The sequence below is a fragment of the Struthio camelus genome, chromosome 2 (assembly GCF_040807025.1).
Source record: "Struthio camelus isolate bStrCam1 chromosome 2, bStrCam1.hap1, whole genome shotgun sequence".
Lineage (NCBI taxonomy): Eukaryota > Metazoa > Chordata > Aves > Struthioniformes > Struthionidae > Struthio > Struthio camelus.
In genome coordinates this window covers 98,028,769-98,042,350 of record NC_090943.1, presented here as the reverse complement: position 1 = coordinate 98,042,350, position 13,582 = coordinate 98,028,769, and the positions used below count along the sequence as shown (strand labels likewise).

At 37.0% G+C, this 13,582-nt stretch overlaps 1 protein-coding gene across 15 annotated transcripts in view; it reads left to right on the top strand.

Moving 5' to 3' along the window:
* RNF182 (ring finger protein 182) overlaps positions 1-13,582 on the top strand; it is a 52,161-nt gene that overhangs the window by 13,923 nt on the left and 24,656 nt on the right. For 7 of the 15 annotated variants that reach the window (XR_011139045.1, XR_011139047.1, XR_011139046.1 and 4 more), the window contains 3 exons: positions 5,453-5,563; positions 9,648-9,725; positions 13,020-13,089. The exons of 1 other annotated variant lie outside the window; for it this stretch is intronic. The gene's annotated coding sequence lies outside the window, so the exon portion shown is untranslated. Of the gene's footprint in view, positions 1-5,445; positions 5,564-9,647; positions 9,726-13,019; positions 13,090-13,582 lie in introns of all 15 variants that reach the window. 7 more of the 15 variants (XR_011139049.1, XM_068931729.1, XR_011139050.1 and 4 more) reach the window with 6 other exon arrangements.

Sequence of the window (13,582 nt, the reverse complement as noted above, 5' to 3'; positions counted from 1 at the left end):
ACACACACAATTTTTCTCAAACATCCATCTCTGGCTATGTCTTAATATTTTCATATTTTGGTTCCTGTAACTTGTAACATATAGCCTGTAGCCTATTCCTCACTTGCTGACTTGGCACTTGCATTGCTTTCCTTTAGAAGCTGTATCCAGACCTCTCTCATCTTCTTTGGCCGTCTTCCTAAACTATATAATTCTGCATCTTTGAAACGCCCCATGAATTCATCTTCTGTATCAACTCAAACTTGTTTTCATCACATGTAAGGCCCTCTTTCACTGCCTGTGCTTTCTGCTGTGTTCCTTCTCCACTCTCTGTAATTATGCCAGTCTAGAAACCATTTCTTCATAAATTTTCTTCATTTGCATTTATCTCTATTTTCTTCCCTGTTGTCCATTCTATGCATATTGAGATCCATCATACTCCTGCCCTCTTTTCTCTCTTATTCAAAACTCTTTTGTAAGGATCTCAAGAATTGGAAATAGAAGTCTTGTTAAGTTGTAATCTGTGTTTAGTTACACTCATGCATCATCAGTAACTCAAAGGGATTGAGTTCAGTGGCTTTGCACGAGTGCAAGCAAGAGTACAATTTATTGCAGAGTGCTTAGAAGAGACAAAGAGCGTTCAGCTTGAAGGTCCTTCTTTGTTCCATTTAGATCTAGTGCTTAATGATGTTGTTATTAAGATGTCATTGCAAGATGTCTTATAATCTTTACAGACAATTCTAATGTGTGGTACTCAGTTTCCTTCTCTGAATAGCTGAGTTAAACCTTACCAACTTAAATGGTTACTGTTTGCTTTTGACTGTGAATGTCATCTGAAGCTTTTTCAAAACCAATGGTGTAATAAACCAACGGTTCCACCTGCTATTTTCGCAGAATATGAGACACATCTGAGATTGTAATGTCTCATCTGGACATGATAGCAAGTCAGTGTGAGTGTATCAAATACTTCATTCACGTGATATTGGATCAGTAAGTCCTTCAGACTTGGTAGCCTGCCAGTGAGGCTGCCACAATTTGTGCATTCATAAACGTTGTCACAGATTTTGTCTGCCCCTTTCTGCACATCCCAGTGTATTAAAACAAGTTTATCTTTTTGGGTGGGAACAGTATCCCACAGTCTTCATGAATTACTAGGTGCCATCACAGTACTTCACTGATGTTGTTCCTCAGTTGGATTTAGATATTACAAAGCATAGTTCTTTACAAGATTTAATAACTTGACAGTTAAGATTTTTTTTCAATGACAGCATCGGTACATACTACAGATGAAAGCCAAGCAGAAATTAATGGTTGTGTCACAGTTTCCCAGTCAATCCAATCTTGTTTTTATCTGAGCAGGGATTACATATTTAGGAATTGAATACATGAGGCAGTAACAAGTTTTAGAAACACCAAGAAGATTTTTATCCTATTAAACAAAAACCAAGATGTGATTTGATCACATTATATGTGCTAGCTGTGCACCTCTTTCAGTTGAATCACTCCTAATTTACACAAGAGTATCTAGTTTACAGTATCTTTGTTTCTAATGAAATAGCAAAATGCCCTATTGCCATTTTGCTAATCAAAAGGCTTTTAACCGCTCTGGCCTTTTACATAAAGTCATGAGAATACTTTTTTTTCCTGTACTATGCCATAAATTATATCATTTAAAATTCTATACAGAGCTGTATATGCAGTTGAGTGGGATCACCGAAAGCTAGAGATTTGGGCATAGAAAGCATGGTAGTCTCTTGCTTCTTGCTGTAGAGAAGGAAGGCTTAATTAACAAGGACAAAATTCCACTTGTACTGGCTGAAATAAATCAGAAAATTTACCAAAAGAATTTCACTTAGGGATAGGCATATTCTGACAGTTCTTTCCCAGTCCTTGATCAAGTGCAAATAGTTCTCATATATCTGAATATGTGCACTGTATGTGATCCAAGAAAGCAGCTTTGTCCTCAGAGATCAGTCTTAGGTGTCTGTCTAGAAGATTTTTGTTGGTTTGAAGACATAACTTAGCATTTTCAACTAATCTATGATCTGGAAACTTCCATCTGAGTTCCACCCTTACAGTAGATAATTCTTTAAAAGATAACCTTGTCAAAGAAAATAATTGTTCCTGTAAAGGCATTCCTATGAAAGTGTCTGTGTTTGGTGGTGTGTGTCTTGACCCGGTAAACAAAGCTGTGATTATTGCTGTGCCTTTTTGCAGTGGTCGCTTGCTCTGGTGAATCCACACAGCATAGACTTCACTAGCTGTACACTTGCCTCTCCCTCAATTCACCTTTGTCTTATGATCAATGCACACAGCAGTAGTCTGTAAAGGCCCTTCAGAAATAGGAATCTATCAGGAGTAAAATCATGAAAGTTAAAGCTTCTCAAAGCTGTAGTTTCATTACAAGCCATGTTAACTTCAGATACCCAACATGTTAATGGGCCTGACAAAACTTTAAAAGGCGTCCATATGGAGGAATACAGCCAGACATGATGTCAATAGCAACATTTGCATAACGTTTTGAGTAAGCGGAGATGAAAGTCTACGTGTTCTGTGGTTACTGATCCTCCGAGTTACGTAGTTCAAACTGAGACGTATCTGAGTTTGGAAACATGGAGAATGAAAGGTAATACTTTTGCTGCCTTCTAGGATATCTCCTATCCCATTTCAAAAAGCAGTGGTCTGTAGCTTAATACCGTACAGTGACTGGTTACAGATAGGCAGGATATATTGGCACAGGTTGTAGAACTTAAGGATATAAGCAAAGGATGATGTAGTGGGAAACGGTAGGTAAGTCTGGCTGAATCTCCTGAGAACCACGTTAAATTAGCTCATGCAGAACTGTGTGTTATTACAGATAGATTGCTTCCACTACCTGACCTGGCTCGGTTATCTCTAAACTGCAGTGCAGTTTAAAGTGTAGTTGTACCTTCTCTTGCAAAGTACACCCACCACAACTAATAGGAAGTGTCCTCAGGGTGCACCTCGTGAGGGTGCGTGTCTGAAAGTGCCTTCCAGAAAGAGAGAAGCAGAAATGTGAGCTCAGAAGTCCTCAGGGAATACTATAATCATTTGAGTCTGCAGAAGATGCTAGAACTAATTTTATGCAATTTCACTGAGAGCGCCTTCTCTCAAGACGCCAAGCCCAAGGAAGAGGGTATATTTTAACTTGCTGCAAACCTGTCCTGTGTTTGCAGAGATTTGAGGAAGTCATAGATTCACAGTGGATGCGACAGTGTCTTTTGCACTGATTACTAGTGCAATGTTTGTAACCTTATAAACCATGATCTAGCAGTCTGACAAACAGCTGTATGCCATATTGGTGCCTCAAATCTGGAGCTTTCCATGGAAAAGTAATAGTATAAATTAAAAAAAAATGCCTCTCAGAAATTAAAAAAAAATGCCTCTCAGCTTCCAAACAGATCTTACATTCCTCTATTCTTTCTTCTAAATCTTCCCTTCTTTGCAAGTTGCATGCATTCAGCACACTGACAATGAGGCCATTGTGAAATACATCATCCTCTAATGTCTTTTAAATAAGGTCACTTATTAACTCATCTTTTTGGAAAAAGAGGCATGTGGAGCATTCAGAAGCTTCTCATTCACCTGCTTAAGTAAAATGAGAGCAGAAGCAATTCATTATGAAAATTATTTTAAAGAAAATTTGTGATTTGAAATATCAGCTATTTTAAGATGCTCTTGGTTTTGTTTCAGTTCTATCAAAGTTTCTTTCCTTAATTAGGAGAAAGCAAGAAATGTTTTTCATTTCCTGCCTTTTTTCATAAGGCTCACACGAGCTTCTCATTTGTACTGTACCAGAAAAACCAATATCCTTTGAAACACTCAGTGAAAGCTGCTGTGTTGCTCTTGGGATTTATATTACTTTAAGTGAAGTCCAGAATTTGATAGGGTTCTAATTTCTAGTTTTTCTAGCCTTTACAATATGTAACAAAGCACTTGAACTAAAATCCCAGTTCATTATAACCAATTAAGAAAATATCTGGTCTCACTTATTAATTTCTATTTACCCAGGAAAATAGAAAGTGTAAGGACCCTCTAAGGACTGTGTTGCTTTTTAAACCTTTAGAATTCCCTTTTATATTCTCTGTATCTGTTTTCTTTCTGGTTAATTTAATAGGTGTGCTGTGTTTGTGAGTATGTCAGAATATTTTTGAAATTTCTGAAGCAATTCTTTCCCTTACTGGATGTTATATTTTAAACATGCTCAAACATATACACTTCAAACATTTTGAATTAGCTTAACATTTCAACTGTTATAGTTACAAATGATGTCAAAATACTGTAGCTCTGCTCAAAGCAAAGACAATTTCATGCCCTCTGAGTCTGAGAGACTTTATTGGTGTTAACTGTGTCAGTTGATGAAAAATTTGGAGAGTCAGGGTTGTCCTCTTACCCCAAAGCAGAAGCAGGCAGCTTTTGATGAAACATATTTTCCAGTATGTTCCTATCAGAAATATATGTGAGGGAGATGTAACATATCAAAACTCAGCTAAAAATAAGGTGCATGTGCCATGGATGTCCTCACGTGCTCTGAATTATCTGCTTATTTCTGCTGCTCTTATGCAATCTGCAGGGCATTCTAGGCCTGAATATGCTCCCAGAAGTAGTAGCATTAGTCTCAGAGCAACCACTGGTGACCATGATGCCTTCAGAAATACCCAGAGTATATCATGCTTCATCTTATTCTCGGTAGATTCCTTTATACTGTAAGATCTAGGATGGGAAGACTTACGTACGGTAGAGCCAATTTTTCTTTTGCCCATTGAGGAAATGGATTGATAATTTGACCCAAAGCCTGAGGTCTGGTGAGAGCTTAGCTCTTCAGAGCTAATTCTCAAGGAGATACTGGGTCTACTAATGGAGAGGATTTCCTTTGGGAAATGGTGGTTCTTTACAGACTGTAGTCTCTGTATTATTACTGTATATACAGTTTCAAATCATGAAGATTCTGTCCCTTACTGGAAGTCTTCTATCAAGTAGTGCTTTACCTCTTTCAGGGAGAGTTCACAATGGGTAAAAAAATACCACATTTCACTGCTAAACAACAGGTTAAAACTAGGGCAATTCATAATAATCTCCTTGAAGTTTAAGTCCTTTATAAGCATTCGTCTGAGTTATGCAAATCTCAGCAGCAGAGTACTCCAGCAATTCTGAGACAAGTGGTGTAGCCCTTCATGGATTTCTAACAGTCCTGGAGTCGTTTACAGCAGTTAGGGAGCTATCTCCAGACTAATACTTTAAGCTGCTGTTGTTTAAGAGGATTCCTTAATCCATAGTGGCATGAAATAACAGCAATAAAATTTCTTACGTTTTTGGTAGAGTACAGCTGTGCCTATTGCTTGACACAAATTAATTCAATTCATTTCATCCTTTATTTAAATATCTGCAGTTTTATCTCATTCACCTTTGTCTAGAATTATTTGTGTGCCTGCATTAACTTTGTAGTTTGTAGCTTGTTTGCAAGCAGTTACCATGCAACTGTGAAGCCCTGCTAGACAGAAGTGGAGTTGCTGTGATGCTTCTTATAATCCCATTTTCAGCAGAAACACTCAGATAAAAAAATGTAAGTAATTATTAACGGATATTTTCTTCTATATTCACTTAAAACTATAGAGGTCATGGTTTATAACGAGCTTAGAATTTGTATAAAAACATAACAAGATTTTTTCCTCTTCATTACTTGAGGGAACTTTCATTACTAAACTAAAATACTTTCGAAAATCAATTGATAGTATGGCTGTTTGGTGCAGGGTACCAGCAGGAGCTTGAAAAAATATGCACTTAAAAACAAAATTTCTACACTTCTAGTATTAGTTTCCCTGTGTATAAATCAGGGCAAATGGACCTTTTCCTGTTAAATGCAAAAATTGTATCAAAGTGCTACACAAGTTATGATCAGAGCTAATGTCTCCTAACTGACACTAGTCTGTTGGGATCATTCAGTTCCCACAGATGCAGCTGAAGGCATACAACTTAGCTTCACCACATGTCAACAAGACCTACTAATATTAGATTTTGAAAGCATCATTTTTAATGTATTCACTCTCTTTTAAATATATTGATGATGACATTTTTCTTTGCTACATTGTTGTGATTCTAGTTATATATAATAAGGTCAAGGGAGAAGTGAATATAGGCTATCATTTCATGTACCAAATATTGCTATATTGCAAAAATAAAATTAGTTTTTATGCCAGCAACAAATATTTTTCAATATGCTTTTTTAGTGAATAAAAATGTTCTCCTCATATTTCAGTAAATCCAGATCACTATATTGTTTCCTGAGACCCCTCCCTTCTCCTCTGAAACTATTTGGGACTATCTGTAACATCGGCTAGATTAGCTTTTGGCTGGCAACTTTTCAAACGGGGTGTGCTAGTGGAAGACCAGGCCTGGAAAAGCTGTTTTATAAATGGAAGTCTGTACTGGTGCTGGATTATTTTGTCACATGTGGTTTGCAAACGTTCTGTGACTGAAGTAGCTACAGCTGTTTCTTAGTATTTTCCTATCCCAGCACAGGATAACCCCACAAATTCTGAGCAGCAGTTAAAGAGAAAACCCTACTACCAACTATATGCAAACTATATGTAAACTTCAGTATCAGTACTGCCCTGTGTAATCCCTCACCCTTTTTATTTTGTGTTTGTGCTAACCTATTCAGGTAAAATAGACAATACAGGAAAGTATTTGTATATAGTCATATCCTCAGAAAACTCTGAAACAGAATGAACCAAGTGAAACACTTAAGTGTTAGATAGGTCACTCTTAGCAGCAGCAGAAAAAGAAAGAAGTACAGCTTGCTTTCTATTCCGTTCTGGGATTATTTTCAGCTCCATTAGGACAAAGCTAATGCCACGCTTGCTCCCTATTTAGATCATACCTTGAAGGTTAATTGGGACTTATTGTAATGCATAAGATAGTTCCCCCTATGTGAAGAGGGGGAGCTATCTTCATTTCTCACTGAATGATGTAATCAAGGTTACTTTTCTGTATTTTTGTCTTACCTGGCCCCTCCCAAATTATATAAAATAGAAAATGCGTCCTAAGAAAAATATTCAGCCATATTTGGGGGGTCTGTCATTTTGTATATGTCACTCTCAGTACAACAGTATATATTTTTTCTAAATTATGTGCTTGCATTTTTTGGATTCGTTTTAATTTCTTACATTCAAACATACAATAGCAAGCAAAGCAAGGAGGCAGACTTCCACTGTGTTATCTTCAGGCGTTCTGAAACCTCATACAAAATCTTACTGGCTGTTAATAATGCCACGTTTAAAGATAAACGGTAGGCATATCTGTAGGTCATATAATTAAACATTTATGTTCATAATAAGAAATACTGGGAAGCTTTTTATTTATTTATCATTATGTATCCTTTCAAGTCGTAGTCTAGAATCAATGTCCCACACTATGTTCAATTACTCTCAGAAGAGCTTCTAAAGGACACAAAATCTACTGCAGAGAAACAGAACTCCATCTTATCTAAGGAAGCCACTAAAAAAAATCCCTTAAAGAGGGAATTCACCAAAGAGGAGAATGTTTATCCTTTCTCTAAAATAATGACATTAAGATCATGATTTCTATTGTGAAATATATTTATACTGGAGTGGAGCGTTCCTCTTGGTTTCAGAGTCATAAAGGAAAAGCCATTGGCTGTGAGGAAACAGCATAGGAGAAAATACTAAAAAAGCCCTAGCAATTAGGTTGTGAATCTAATAGAAATTATTTTAAAAGGAACTAATTATGTTGAAATCATGTATTTCCCAAACTAAATTTGTTACCGTTTAAATACAAATTTCAAGCCATCTCTTTTTACTTAGTGATTTAGTGTAATTAATAGTCTGTTTAAATCAAGACAGCTATTAAAGGACAAAGGATCTGATCTCTTATTAGTTTTATTCTTAATACAACCACAAAACTACCCGCAACTGTATGTCACATTAAGTAGTCATTCAGTGTATTGCTATATCAATTGTTCATGAATTATATATGAGAAAAAAATCCTTCTCAGGAAGTACTGAAAAGAGGTTTTGCTTGTGTCTACCAGCCTAACTGATGAAGCATTTTTTCTACATCATAGTCAATTTTAAGATTCGTATCAGTACTGTAGTAGCCTCTAGCTAGAATGAGAGTCATTCAGGATAGTGTGGCTTCAATAAGGCATTCGCTAATATTCATACCATTTTCCACTACTAGCTGGCATATAATGTGGGTTATTCGGATAACAAAGTATTGTAAATTGTGTTTTTAAGAGGAAATGGAGTCTGGTGATATTGAATACACACATGCAAAAGATGTAGAACGTACCATAATAGACACTGTGACAGGATTGAATAAAGTCAACCATGTTAGACAACAATATATCTTCCCTGCTTATTTACCAGTTAAAAAGCATCAATTATTGATTCCATTTTTTTATTATTTAAAACTGTGTAATATTATTCTATGATTTTTCGTACTAAATGATCAGACCCATGAATTCTGCTTTGAATATGAAAAAAATACAGTTTTCTGCCTTTTTTTATTTTTGTGTTTTTATACTATTGTAGAGGATTGAGAGAGAGATCAGTCAAGGACTCTGTGCTAAATTTTATAATAATTACTTCTGATAAAAATCATTGTACTTGATATTAGTTACTTGTGAAACAGTCTGCAATACATAAATATTTGTTGCATATGCTGCGGATTTTCTGTCTTGTGTATAACGTTTCCTGGGATTTCTTTGAGAAATAACCTCACTGCATATCCTAATTAACACTGTGTTTGTACGAAAAGAATGCATTGTGGCGTTTTTCAAAGCAGCTTATACAGCTGACCGTAAACCAAACATGGATCAGTATGTCACATTCTGTAACTCTTGTGCAAAGTCACACGTTGATTAGAGTTGACAGGGAAATGCCCATTGTTAAAAGCCATCCAATAGTAGCAGAAATGTGGCATGAAACAGGTTGAACATATGATAGCTGCCGGCACTTTGAATGTAGTCTATACAAAAGTCAGATTAGTAAAGCTGTAGAGTTTTTTGTTGTTGTTGTTCTTGGGTTTTTTTCTTGCATTGTGCTTAGCACAAGCTGGAAAAATCTAGTGCGATGGTCATTTCCTGCTGAGTCAGAATGCAGCAAAGCTGTTTGAATGCAGTGGTCCACAGCAGACTGCTGTGTTTTCTGGTCTATGCTGGAGAAGAGACTGCAGTTTGTTGGGAGAGCTAGAAGTGATTAAAGAGCTTCTATGAGATTTCTGAAGGGAAGTATTTTGATATGTTTTTAAAGCCCTTCTTTCGAAGCATGGTTTATCTCCTTAACTGCTTTGCTGTAGTTTTTTGGAGTGAATTTCTAGCACTTGCAAATACGTGATTGCTAGAAGACATAGCACCTCAGAATGCTTGGGTGTATTTAGCAGATAATATTGAAAGAGCTTTAAAATTAACAACAGATTTGTAAAGATAACTCTGGATTATTTTACAGAAATAATTTTAGTAAACGGGATTTCCCCAATATATTTCTCTAAACAGAAATTATAACATATGGGTATTTCCATCCAAACCCGAGAAATTGGACAACTTCCTCTCTTTCTGAGAAAACACACTGAAAGGTCTCCCAGCTGGTATATTTGCTCTACTAATTTTTTTTCCTCCCTTCCACCAGTTTTTGCTTGTGTGGAGAATAGACATTTCTTGTCTTCCCTGTGAGTGAGCCTTTGCAAGAGGTTCTTTCTCTTGGAAAGTAAGTTTACCTGTATTTATTTATCTCTGTTTATTTTCTCTTCCTCCTATTATCTAAACACACTTGGCTTGCATTTAGAGGAAACTCTTTGAAAACCTTTGAAAATATCACGTATTGTGTAGCTCCATGGATGATATTTTATGCAGGTTAATTACTGACCTCGTGTATTTATTTGTGGATATTTCACATATAACCTAAAATTCAATTCACACAAAAAATGTGTTAGATGAGTGGCAAAAGGGTGGCTTGATAATCCTGGCAAGGATGATCTTCTCTTAGTGAGCAGAAGCACAGATTTCTCATTTGCTTTACCCCCTCAGCCTAACTGAGGTCTGGTATCGAGAGAGTTTCATCTGCAACTAACAGTTTCTATCTTCTCATATGCACAATTTGTGTACACAGTAGTTGATAGATGAGTGTGAAGAGTGGCCATGACATGCCACAAGCCGTTCACCTTTCATTCTGTGACTGAGATGAAAGATTGCAGTCTGTGGTCTGCGACCCAGCAGTGATTAGTAGCAAAATGATCGGGGGACAGCAGCCTGTTCAGGCTTGTGCTTTGTCTGGCCATCCGTGCAAGCTTGCTCTTTTTTCAGTCCAGTTTTGTGAGTGGCCCCTTCCTGCTCATCAAGCAAGGATACTCCCTATGCTGTTAAGTCTGCGTTAAGTCCCACTTCTGGGACTGCCCTCCAGCAGTCAGCTGGAGGCTGTTGCCTTTTTCTGTCATCCAGTCAAGTTACTTCTCCGTCGTCAGCTTTAACCCCTTTCTAGTAAAAGGGTCCAAGTCAGACAGAGGAGACAGTAAGGTGCGGGGAAGGGGAAGAGAGGAAGTCCAGACTCAAGCAGCATCTGGAATACTAAGTGAAAAGGAACGGTAGATTCACTTCTGCAGTCCTTGCTTCAACAGAACTCTTATTTAAAAAAAATACAAATGGTTGTCAGGCGACAGCAGATGTGCTTGTTCCTGGATAAACTGCAGTAGATGCTGTTAGCATTGAACATGTCTAGTTTGTTTATATTTTGTTCTCAAAACCACTGTGCGCTACGTAATAGCCCCAGGAATGAAAAGTTCTGCAGTCAAGATTGTGCTGATCATGCCAAATATGTTCTGTGGAAGACAATAGCAGAAAGTAGCTAGGCTTTCTTCTAAAATGTGTTTGTATATTAAATGAAAGAATAATTATCCTGGAAAGATGCTGCGCTACATAAGTAACAGTCAGCCTGATTCCTCATTCAGTAAGAGACAAAGCTTCTCAGATACATCACATAAAGTGGGCTAAGAATACAGAAACACAGAATCGTAGAATAATTTGGGTTGGAAGGGATCTCTGGAGGTTCTATCCGCTTGCTCAAAGCAAGGCCGAATTCCAGCTTACAGCAATTTGCCCAGGGTTATATCCAGTCAAGTTTTCAATAGCACCAAGGGTGGGGATTTCATGACCTCCCTGGGCACCTGTTTTCCAGTATTTGATCATCTTGTGAATTTTTTTTTTCTAATATCAAATTAGAATCTCCCTTGTTGCAACTTGTGTCTGCTGGTATCAAAGCCACAGGGGATACACCTCCATCTGAAAAAAAAATTAGCTCAAGTGGAAAACTGGTCATAAGGAATATAGTTCGTAGTCCTGACAAATATCAGAACCTTAACGAAATTAAACCCAGTGCTTTAAAAATAGATCATGGGACCTTGATTTAATCTCAAGTCAATAGGAATTTTGTAGATGAATTCGAAGAGGCTAGACCAGTAGTCTGATCTGTGCTCAGGAGTTTATACTTGACTGTCCTCTGGATGTCAAGGCCAGAAAGAATCAACGAAAACTGCAGCACAGTATTAACAAAAGCCCGACATTAATGGAGTGTTTGAACACGTCATAGGGAAACACCTTCACATGACATCATGTAACAAAGTGACCGGAAGAGAAGAGGAAGACAAAGCGTGAACGCACCAGCACGCTCCCTCTTCCTGAGTGGTGTTGTAGCTTCTCTAGCTTTAAATGTGCAGCAGGCAGAAGTATGCATATTGCCACATTTTAGCTGAGGGACCAGGATTCCGAGGGGCAACAGTTAATCTATTCTCTAGTCTAATTCCCTATTCTGCCTGCTTCCAGTAAATACCCACCTGGGAGATAAACGCAAAAGTCAGAAAATCTTAGACAGTAGAATAGAAGTTAGCTGATAGAGTAGATGGCCTTATTTGAGAGAGAGGGTCAATATGAGATTGAATTTCATTAGAAATTCTTGTTTTTCCTATATTTTTAGTGTGCTTGTGACTGGAGAACTTCTTGTGGTGTGTATAGCAGGGCAGGATAAATTAAGCTCAAAAAGGCTTAAAAAAAGGTCAGTTTTCAGTTCCAGGCCTGAGAGAGAAAATGGATATTGAGAAGGAAAAAAAGTAGAAAATTCCCTAAGAATTCAGGAAAGCAAAAAGACTGAAGCATCTAAAAATGCAACTGAGCTGAGAAGGTAAAGAAATAATAAGAATTAATGGTTAAATTTTAATTTTCACAGGAAAAGACGTATAAATGCAGAACAGTAGGCAGTAATCGCACTATAACACGTAAGGAGAAATTCAACGTCTAACTTACCCAGAGAAGAAAGCGTGCAATCAATGATGTTTAATACTAACGGATATATTTTGAAGAGACTATGTGGAAAAAGAAAAATGATGAAAGTAGCTCTTCTTGTACATGCAGTAAAATAAGTCTGAAAATAATTTGTATAATAACTCGTGACAGAAATCGGAACAAAAGGATCATTGCTTTCTGGAAATTAAAGTATAATGATCCCAATTTACTACTCGAGACTGCAAGAGTTGCGACTTCCTATTAGTAAAGCAAAATTTAGCCACCTAAAGGGAATAGAATCAGTAAAATACTTTCAGTTTTTCTCCTATCTTTCCCCAAAAGTGCCTTCAGGCAGAAATGCTAAATGTGTGAATAGAACTGCTGAGAAGTGGTATGCTTTTTGTGAAAACTTTGAAGTATTCATTAGAAAGATAAACGACAAAACTAAAAGATTTTCATTTGGGGAGGCTTCAGAGAAAGGTCACAATTTTCCATGAGAAGCAGATACATTTTCTGGAAGATGCAGTTAAGCAGTAATCTAGTTTTATGTCATAGGACAAGGCTTGCCAGCCTTAACTGTGAAGCATTTGCATGTTAGATATCCTGATTCACCTCAGGTATGGAAAAGTAATGATACTCAGGATTTAAAAGTTCAAAGCCACAGCTGTGTTTGTTGACTTTGCTTTTACTTTTTCAATGGTGCTTTTCCTTTTGCTTCTCGTTTTTTTAGTGGTGCTTTGCCCTCCTGTAGGTTGGCATTTCACTTTCCTAAGTCCATTTTGTGGCTACCCCATCCTTTGGTAAGTTAGCATCTTGTGTCATTTATAAATGCCTAAAAGTCATCTAGAAGAGCATATTTGAAATGAAATAAAAAGGGTTTCAGAAATGAATAAGGAAGCACAAAGCGTGACCAAGGATAAAGGATAGATTATAAGAGCTGTAAAAGAGCTAACTTTTGTGTCGTGTTAGATGTTTAGCTTGTACATTCTGAAGACTGTGGATCAATCTTTTTGTGCTTTTGTTGCCTGACATAATGGAACATACCACGAGTATAGTCACAATACAAATAATAAAAATAATGGTAAGGCAGAATAATGCAGGCAAAAGTAATGATAAGACAGAGATGGAAGCTTGAAGCACTAAAGACATAATTTGGAAAAGGTAGGAAAAAAATTAAGAAAGTAGAATGGGGATGAGGACCTGTTTGTTTTTTCTTTACCATGTTGTCCTCTTTTTTTCATTGCTGCATTGTTTGAAGTGCTATATCTTTGTTGTAAAGTCCTGGAAGTAACC